The following is a 10000-nucleotide window of genomic DNA, read 5'->3' as shown; positions in this document are numbered from 1 at the left end:
AACGCCGCCGTGTTTGGGTGATAGAGTTTAGATCGGGTTAGATTAAATAATCTCGGATATAAATAACAATAATCGGGTTAAATAACTTCACATGGTGTGTCTGGTGTGTTTCCAGCATTCGTAGTGTTGATCAGCAGATATATAGTCCGCCAAGACGTTGAGGTTGCTTAGTAACCAGAGACTCTGTCCATGCAAGTGAACGGAGCGTTCCCTCTTCGTCATAACTATCAAACCAAACATCCTTCACATTCACCGAGCGAACATTATGAAAGTAAAATGCACATTTCTCGCTAAAAATGTTTCCATAAACGCATTTAATGGCGTAACTATGTTACTATTTCCACACAGAATAAAGAAAGATGTCGGCCGTATGCTTCTGTCCAAGCTCACTACTCTCTGCCAGTGACGTCGGGTCAAGCTCAACGCTGATTGGCTATTGCAGCGCGTATGAGCGTAAAAAGTTCAATTTTTTGAACTCCTCGCGTACGCGCGTATATGTACGCGCGTATATATACGCGCGTATATACGCCCCTAAAGGCGGCTGCATGCTTCAGCGTTGGTGTTACGTTGTTGCGCAAAATTTACTCAAAGCAATTCATGCTCCCTTTTAGGTTGCGCGTGTTGCGCGTGTTGCCAAGCAATTTACCGCCAGAACAGTAGGTGGAGTAATATGTGGAGTAAAGTTTTTCGTTGAAGACGACCTCGAGAATGACGTCTTTGTCTGTGGGAGTCGTTGGTTTGTTTATGTGCCAAAGTTTGATGATCTCCTTTCGCGAGTCATCCGATATCTTCCCGACTCTCACCAAAACCGGCCCTTGTCAGGGAGCAGCTGGCAGATCATTTTTTGTCAGATGCTGGCGTGTTTCCCCACCAGTACAATGTGCTACGATTGGGTATGCGCACTGACCAATAAATATATATACATTGGTCACTTGGAAGCATGACTTTTGATTCATTAGTTATCATGTTACACAAGTTACCTAATTTGGTTTACGTCAAACTCATTAATTCATATCCATATAAAATGTTTATACAACAGCTACTGCCTTGACAGATGAATGAATTATTTAAGTGTAGGCCTATAGCCAAAGGCTTTAAGCTATAGCGCATAATGTCCACATAAATTATATGGTAGGCAGCATTATTAGAGAAAGGGGTTTATTTATCAAATACAGAAAATAGTCCCACCATACACGCACACATTTTTCATTCACTACACACTCACGCTTTCAAATTTCATTCACTCAAAGAGGCTACTGAACTTATGTTTCACACAGAACATGAACACTTATGTTTCACATAGAACGTGAACACAAAACATTACGTAATTAATTCAAATAGGCTAACACTAAAAAAAATAAGGCCAGTAGGCCTAATAGAACGAATATCGGTCGACAAGATCATTAAAATGGCTCACAATCCCGCATCAGCTGTTTGATGTCGCGCATCAAAATAGCACTTTGCCCCTGTGGAAGGGTTCGCATAATTATGTGCCAGATCGGGTGGTGGGTGGCGGCGTCTATGGGTGGCGGTATTAAAACAGGAAATGTGATACTCCAGACAGGAAGTAGTAACCAGACGAGCAGACCAAACACAGCCTTGCAGGCTGCGCGGCTCGCGTAAAAGCTTACGTAAAAAATGACGCAAGTCTAGAAAAATCGCCCGACGCACGCAAGACGTGAGAAGTCGCGCAAAGGGGTGCGCAAGGGCGCACAAGGGCCTCTTGCGCTTGCGCTTACGCTTACGTAACTGAGCATAAATCGGCCTTAACGCGAGTAAAATGTTGCTTATACGCATGCAACGCGTGTACGCGTCTCATACGCGCATAAACCAATGGTTCCCTATGGAAAAAATGGCGATTTTATACGCGAGGTACGCGAGATACGCGTCTGGTGTGGCCGCACCTTTACTTTCTTATATCTGTATTGATTGAACAACTTTACGATAATAACACCAATATACTCAAAAAACCCCCAACATCCCCAAAAAGTTAACATTTTTAGACATTAAACCCAGAATTATTACGTTGTAGCCTACCGTAATTATGCTGTAAGATTAAACAGTGCTCAATGCGATTATTGTTTATGCATTGTCCGAAAATCGGTTTGCAAGTGTAAGTGTAAGTGTGTCTGTTTGTGTGTGTTCGTTTGTGTGTATGAGGGTGAGACGAAGAGAGGGAGAGAACACAAAGGAGCAAACTTGAAACTCTATAAACGCATTTGAAAGGTTAAACACATGATGGTAGCACAACATGAAATGCAAAAAGACACACAGTGTTTGTGCATGTGTTATGAGGGTGTGTTTCCCAGTCATGTTTTAAAAAGCATTTTTGCATTAGAACCATAGCCTTATTATATGTGTTTCTCAATGATTCCTATGGTTTAGTCTGTCATTTAAATAACATAGCTACACACACACAGACCCACAGATAAGGCATCTGGTAGACCAGGGTATGTCTGGTGTGTGTGTGTTTGTGTGTGGGTGGGTGGGTGGGTGTGTGTCTGAGACTTTATCATGCAAAATTACTGCACAAAAAAAATTAAGCGTCTTTTGTCCACTCCAGACACCGTGGGTCAAAGGTCACACAGACGCACACACCCCAGCACAGAGCCGCTCAGGCCCAGAGAAATCTGCATGAAAGGTCACCTCCATATCATTAAACTCTTTGATTCACACGGACACACACACACACAGAGGCTAAGGGTCTTATGCAGATTCATGCTGAGAGAGACACACACACACACGCACACACACACACACACACAGATGTGTGGCAGATTATCTTGTGTGTTGAATAGGATCATGTGCAGGCTGGATCATCTGAACGCCCCTCAAGAGAAACTCAAAGTGAGCGGCGGGCATCTGGCTGGTGAACCCTCCATGTGCAGGAGGAGACTCCGAAGACCAGAATGCCTTGCTTTAGGGGTCATCGGCTAGCTCAGCTGCAGGCCACTCATGCTGATGTGGCCTTTGGCTGACACACACACACACACACACGCACACGCACACACATGCACACGCAGGCACGCACACGCACGCACACGCACATAGACACATACAGACACACATTGTTTAGCTTATTGCACACTGGTTGGTGTGTGTAGGTGTGCGTGTGTGTTTGTTTGGGAGGGGTTATCCCTTCGACTGGTGGTGCTCCAGACTGGACTTTTGACTATGGACACAATAACTCATGCATGCATGATTTTCAGGCTTTAGACTCGGTATCTACATCTGGTATGTATACAAATGTATATCTATATATCTATACATCCATATATAAATATATATATATATATATATATGATAAATCCTGGGTGTGATTATCATTGATTGAATTGTTTGGAATGTGTTGTATTGTCAGGCAGAGAAAAGCACTTGTATGTTGCCTTGAGGGAGCGATTTGTCACAGTGTTCGTGGTTCACACGGCTGGCTTGTACCTGAACAGATGTTCCTCCCGGTGGACGCGTGAGAGAGAGAGGGTGTGTGTGTGTGTGTGTGTTCTTGTGTGTGTGAAGGGGGGGGGGGGAGGGTTGGTAAACTAGGGCCCAATGCAAAAAGCACACACACACACACACACACACACACACACACACACACACACACACACACACACACACACACACACACGATGTTGTAAACCTGTGAAAATATATTGACCACATAATGGTTGCTACCTTGCTAAGAATTGAGTGTGTGTGTGTTTGTATGTGTGTGTGTGTGTGTTTGTTTGTGTGTTTGTGTGTGTGTGTGTGTGTGTGTGTGTGTGTGTGTGTGTGTGTGTGTGTGTGTGTGTGTGTTTGGTTGACAGCTGTTGAGCCCATTGGCTCACATATTGCCGTGGAGACCAAGGTTGAGTTCTCGAATACTGATGAGCTTTCTGTAATCACATTTGCACAACATGAACTTTCCCTCGCTCTCCTATTCTGTTCTACTCTATTCCATTCTATCCAAGTCTGATTTAATCTATTCTATGGTACTGTATTATATCATAACAAACCCTGTGAGCTCTATTCATAAAGCTTGTTTATAATCTGCAGTTTGTGGTCTATGATAAAAACAGAGCATTTCTCTGCACACGGGTTCACACAGTTGTCTCAAGTTGAGGTGTCAAGTCGTGGCTCTCTTTTGTGTGGGGTCTTTGCGGCACACGTGTTTGATTTGCAATGGGAGTTTATTTGGTTGTGGTTTGGAGTGAAGCGCAGTGTGTTTGTTTTGGGTGAATGTGTTGTGCCTGAGTTTGGGCAAAGGGGGGCCGCGCATAGTCCTACATTTGCGGTTGCTTAGCGACAATTAATGCACAGATTGTCCAGAACATCTGCCACAGCACTCGTTGCCAAATTCTTCCCCTCTCTCTCTCTCTCTCTCTCTCTCTCTCTCTCTCTCTCTCTCTCTCTCTCTCTCTCTCTCTCTCTCTCTCTCTCACTCTCTCTCTCTCTCTCACTCTCTCTCTCTCCTTATTTCATTCTTACATTTTGCCTTGTAGGACACTTTATTTGTTCACCAAATCATGCTCTCTTTACAATCACACCACCTTTATATTTCTACTATATTACCTGATATATACAGTATAAATACCTACACTGGCATTCATAGCCACCTACTGTGGCTGTTTGGTCCACAAATCAGCTGCCTTTAGGTGACATCACCGGGAGGAAGGAATGTGTCCGTCCACCTGTGTTGTTAAAGTCAGGAGACTTGTACCACCAAACGGCTGTCCCCCCTATCCACCCCTTCCTTATTGGCTTTACACCATTGTTGGCTCTGGTTGCTATGGAGGCAGCAGTGCTTGGTTGGCTAGCCTGGCAACCTAGCACACAGCTGGTCACACTTAAAACAGACTGCCACTGACCACGACCACCATTTGATGATTGGCACATACACAAACATGCAATTCAGCAATGTTGTGGGCCGTAGAAGGCATAAGTAGATATTAGATCATTTTATTACAGGTCTTACAGTCTTTAATGTATTATTACAGTGAGTCGCTTGATTTGACAAGAGGCATTGAGTGCTGATATAGAGTATAGCAGCACTCGGACTCTGCTTAAGCGTTCCTATTAACCATTAATTAGCCTACATTAATGATCACAGGCTGTTAATTCATGTGAATCATCCATGGCAGCAAAACAATTGTCAACCAACTTTATTTCAAAGATTGCACAAAGAATAGAAACAAACAGATAACATACTTGTAAAGTGTTGACCTACACAAAGTAGCACACTATGGTGTTGTGGTGGTTGTTTGACAACTATCCAGTCCCAGTCCAGTTTGGGAACTATTTGTGTTAGTGGAGCCAAATATATGATTAAGTAAACCAACAAATAATAATCGGTAGCCACTTATTACCGATTATAACTAATCAATGGGGTTTTGTTTAAAGTGATATGTAGAGGGAAGTTGTGTTGTTCGACTGAATATCAACCTGGCCGTGTGCATTATCTTAGGCCCCCGGCCATCGGCCTTGTACCGATGTCTGAATGACCCAAAGCACTAGCTACTGTTTCTGTAAATGCTTTTTTTTGTGTCAGTGTGTGTCTGTGTGGGCGTGCCGTGCACTAGTGTGCGCAGGTGTGTCGGTGTGTGTTTTAAAGGTCCCTTTACTGTTCTGATGATAACCTCATTCTACCAAGAGGTTAATGGTCACACCTGGCAGCCATTGCTTCCTGTGTCCTATAGGCTCTTTCACTTCCTGTGTGTGTGTGTGTGTGTGTGTGTGTGTGTGTGTGTGTGTGTGGGTGCGTGGGTGCGTGCGTGCGTGTGGCGTGCGTGCGTGTGTGTGTGTGCAGTATCAAAGTATGCCGCAGTCATCATGCCTTCAGCCTAGTAGCTCTGATTTTCTATCTCACATTCATTATTTCTCTCCCTCTCTATTCTCAAGGGAGGGAAAAACAAAGTGATTAAAGAAGAGAGAGAGAGAGAGAGAGAGAGAGAGAGAGAGAGAGAGAGAGAGAGAGAGAGAGAGAGAGAGAGAGAGAGAGAGAGAGAGAGAGAGAGAGAGAGAGAGCACAGCAGGGTACTCGCTTGTGCTCTCTATGTACTTAAGACACACACACACACATCCCCACACACACCCACACACACACACACACACACACACACACACACACACACACGCACGCACGCACGCACGCACACACACACACACACACACACACACACACACACACACACACACACACACACACACACACACACACACACACACACACACACACACAAATGAGCATGATGCATTCATGATTATCATTTATGATTATTTAAATGCAGCACTCAGGCAGGTTGACATTAACATATTGTTCCACTTCCTTGGGTTGTGTGTGGTGGAGCTTGCTTGCTCTCTCCAGTCTACTAATGATGATGACGATGACGATGATGATGATGATGATGATGATGATGATGATGATGATGATGATGATGATGATGATGATGATGATGATGATGTCTCTCATACATACCCTTCTAGAGCTGGTCTAACACCACCAGAACCCCAACGTTGAATTCCAGACATAATCCCATTGAAATGTCTCATAATGATATCATATATAAGTATTACAAGTACATGTCGTTTATAATTCAGGTTGCTTAATACATATTTGTCAATCCCTGATCACGATAGCCGCATTTTTTCATGGTTAATTTTAATGAACGATCGCACTGTCTTAAAGCATAATTGTATGCTAATATTTCCAGTTATTGACTTAATTCCAAGCATTTTCTTCAATAAATGAAACGGCTGTTTGGTTATTCAGCTTTGACATGAATGAACCACGGCCATTTGTTTCTGTAGCGGGTGGTTAGCTCTCTGTCTCTTTCTCTCCCACTTTCTCTCCCCATCTCTCTCCCACTCTTCCTCTCTCTCCCCCTCTCTCCCTCTCTCTCCCTCTCTATTCGCCCTGTCTCTTTCACTCTCTCTCCCTCTCTATTCGCCCTCTCTCTTCCCCTCTCTCTCTCTCTCTCTCTCTCTCTCTCTCTCTCTCTCTCTCTCTCTCTCTCTCTCTCTCTCTCTCTCTCTCTCTCTCTCTCTCTCTCTCTCTCTCTCTCTCTCTCTCTCTCTCTCTCTCTCTCTCTCTCTCTCTCTCTCTCTCTCTCTCTCTCTCTCTCTCTCTCTCTCTCTCTCTCTCTCTATTTCCCTCTCACTCTCTCGCTCTCTTTTCGCCCTCTCTCCCTCTCTCTCTGGCTCTTGCTCCGCTAAGCTGCGCGCTAATCGGGCTCTTTCATAGCTTCACACACACACTTGTGTTACCACCAGCCCTAATGAATTTTCAGTTAAAAAAAAATTTGGAGGGAGACTTCCAGCGATGGCTGGCCGGGGTCCAGAGTGTCTGGCTGCGGAGGCACTGCCTCGCCACACTGCTGCCAGGACTCACCAGCGTTTGGCTGGAAGAGCGCTTTTCCAAATGCCACCCTGCGCTTCCCCGCACACCGCATCCAAAACTGGGTTGTGGCGATAATTATACCGTGGTTCTTGGATTAATTAGCGCCGACAGCTGATGGTTTTTATATCGTACTGAATTGTAGTGTCGGGACTAATTTAATTCCGCTACTTCTGTTGTGAGCCCCATGCCCCGCCACCACCACCACCACGTCCTTGTCCCCTAAGCCAGGACAGTTGAAGAAAACAAGTTCATAGCAGGAGGAACATGATACCCTGTTCATCTAGAGACGTGTTTTGCTTGCGTTTTATTTTAATTATTTATCATTTTGGAAAAAGTAAATCTTTCACGTCGGCGCCAGCGGGCTCTGATGCTCGTTGCCACCGCCGACTGACGTTGACTAAAAGAAGGTGCGATTCACCTTAAACGTCTGGCTCTTGTTTCCTCGGGAGAGTTGTTTTCACTCCAAGAAGCAGAGGAGCCTAGACGACACGTGTCATGTCTTCAGCAAAAACCCCTGTAGGATTACAGCTATTGTCAGGTTTTCTAGAAGGTTCTCAGCAGTGACCTCTGTCCCCCTGTATTGTATGAAAGCATTAAGGTAGCTCTAATGCATTATACTATCAACTGACACAGAACTGTACAACCTTTGGCCTGCCGTGTTCCAGAAACCACACAGAGGGAGACAGAGAAAGAGAAGGGTGGATCATGGATCCAACCATGGGCAGGATATGGTTGGCATCACATCCATCCCCAATGGGGCAAAACAGCACTGGAGAGTGGCAGTAATGTTGTCTGGTCTTCACACTTATCTTTGCTCGTCTGTTTATGTCAAGTGGGATAGTTATGTGTATGAACAAATTCAATAAAAACATGGCTGATGCCAGGGTGATTGAGTCACAGCCAAAAGGTTCTGAGGTCACACAGTCTACTTGTAGGCGTTCTGGAAGCTAACCAATGCATGCTACCTCTATGTGTGTGTATATGCATTCAGTCAGCTAAATGATTAAATAGCCTTGATGAGGGTTGTTGAATTTGTAGGAGTTGTGTTGGGTTTGGTTCGGGGTATGAGCCCCTTCTGGGTGTCTCTATTCAAGTATCTCAGACTAAAGACTGGCAGGTGCTAACGTTGGCGTCACCCACGGGTGTCGCTGTAGGGTTCCATCCTTTGTAGCATATGTACTAGAATTAGCCATAGCTCCAGCATCACTGAGAACCTGAGAAGACATTTGAGGCACCTCCACAATCTCAACACAGTTTACAGCACTTGGTGTGTTCTGCAGGCACTAATTGTTCAAGGAGGCATGTTGAGCAGCAACATGAAACTCCAGTGGGAACAAAACCAAAAAGAGGGAAAAGCTACCAAATGTTACACAGAAGAGAGAAGAGCCATTAGCCTCCTTGGGAAGTGCAGATATTTAAGGTTTGTTGTCTTTATACAGTTATTCTCAATCATTTATACACGTTTTCTGAAACAATAGCTCAATTTCTCAAAACTCTAAACACAAACCTGAGAAGTTAATCATTTTGTCAAAACTCCACAAATTCTACTCAAAACATTTTTTTTTTCCACCAAACAGTAATAATGCATATAGGCCTATCGCATTTTTTTCTGGAAACTCAAAGCGCTCACAGTGAAGGGGGGGAACCTCACTAACAACCACCAATGTGTAGAACCCACTTAGGTGATGCACGGCAGCCAATCAGCGCCAGAACTCTCACCACACACGCTTGAGAGTGAGGGAATTAATGAATAAGCCAATTAATCAGGGGCATGATTAGGGGGGCAGATTGAATGAGCCTGGTTGGGTAGTTTTAGCCAGGACACTGGCGAATACCCAACTCAGCGATAAGTGCCCACGGATCTTTTAGACCTCAGTGAGTCAGGACCGCAGTTTTGTCTCCTCCGAAGGACGGCACCTTCCGCAGCACAGTGTCCCCTCTGCACTGAGGCATCGGGAATTGATGATTTTGGCCATTGGGAAGAGTGCCACCTACTGGCCAACACCCGACACCATTTCCAGCAGGAACTCAGTGTTCCCAGTTGGTCTCCCATCCAGTACTAACCAAGCCCACACCTGCTTAGCTTCAGAGATTCAGCTAAGGCAGGGTTGCATCAATTAAACACTGGTGTGATCAATTCAAAATACTTCCATCAAAATACTATTTACATATGTTTTGGCTTCATGAGGCCATGTTACATATTCCAATGTATAAAATTGTTTAGAAATACTTTTCTTTTTGAACGTTGCAATTAGGTGGTGCATATAGTATAAAGACTGTTGCCATATTTTAATACAATACTGTGAATATATCAGAATAGGATACAATGCATATCTGTCTATCCAATGAGATCCAATGGGCTTTACTCACAATCCCAGCTTCCCAGAGTTATATTGTACACCTATAGTTGATGCTGCAACATTGTTCTAAGAATACACCAATGTTACCTATTTTGGCAAAACTCACAGTACAGTAATTGCATTGATAAGTAAAATGAAAAATACTACAGTAAGAAAATGTTTAGACTGTCTTTCGATGGATGTAAAGATGAAGTGATGATCAGTGATCAGTAGTACAAAAAGGTAACAAAGCAAATATTTATTTGTTACTGTAATACAGTAA

The 10000-nt window shown here is 44.1% G+C and overlaps 1 protein-coding gene across 1 annotated transcript in view; it reads left to right on the top strand.

Annotated features, from left to right (window-relative positions):
- The window catches only part of acvr2ba (activin A receptor type 2Ba), a 43872-nt gene that overhangs the window by 12723 nt on the left and 21149 nt on the right, over nucleotides 1-10000 (top strand). The window lies entirely within an intron of this gene.

This window comes from Gadus morhua, chromosome 23, assembly GCF_902167405.1.
Source record: "Gadus morhua chromosome 23, gadMor3.0, whole genome shotgun sequence".
Taxonomy (NCBI): domain Eukaryota; kingdom Metazoa; phylum Chordata; class Actinopteri; order Gadiformes; family Gadidae; genus Gadus; species Gadus morhua.
Note: the sequence above shows the minus strand (reverse complement) of the source record. Positions and strands in the feature narration are given on the sequence as shown.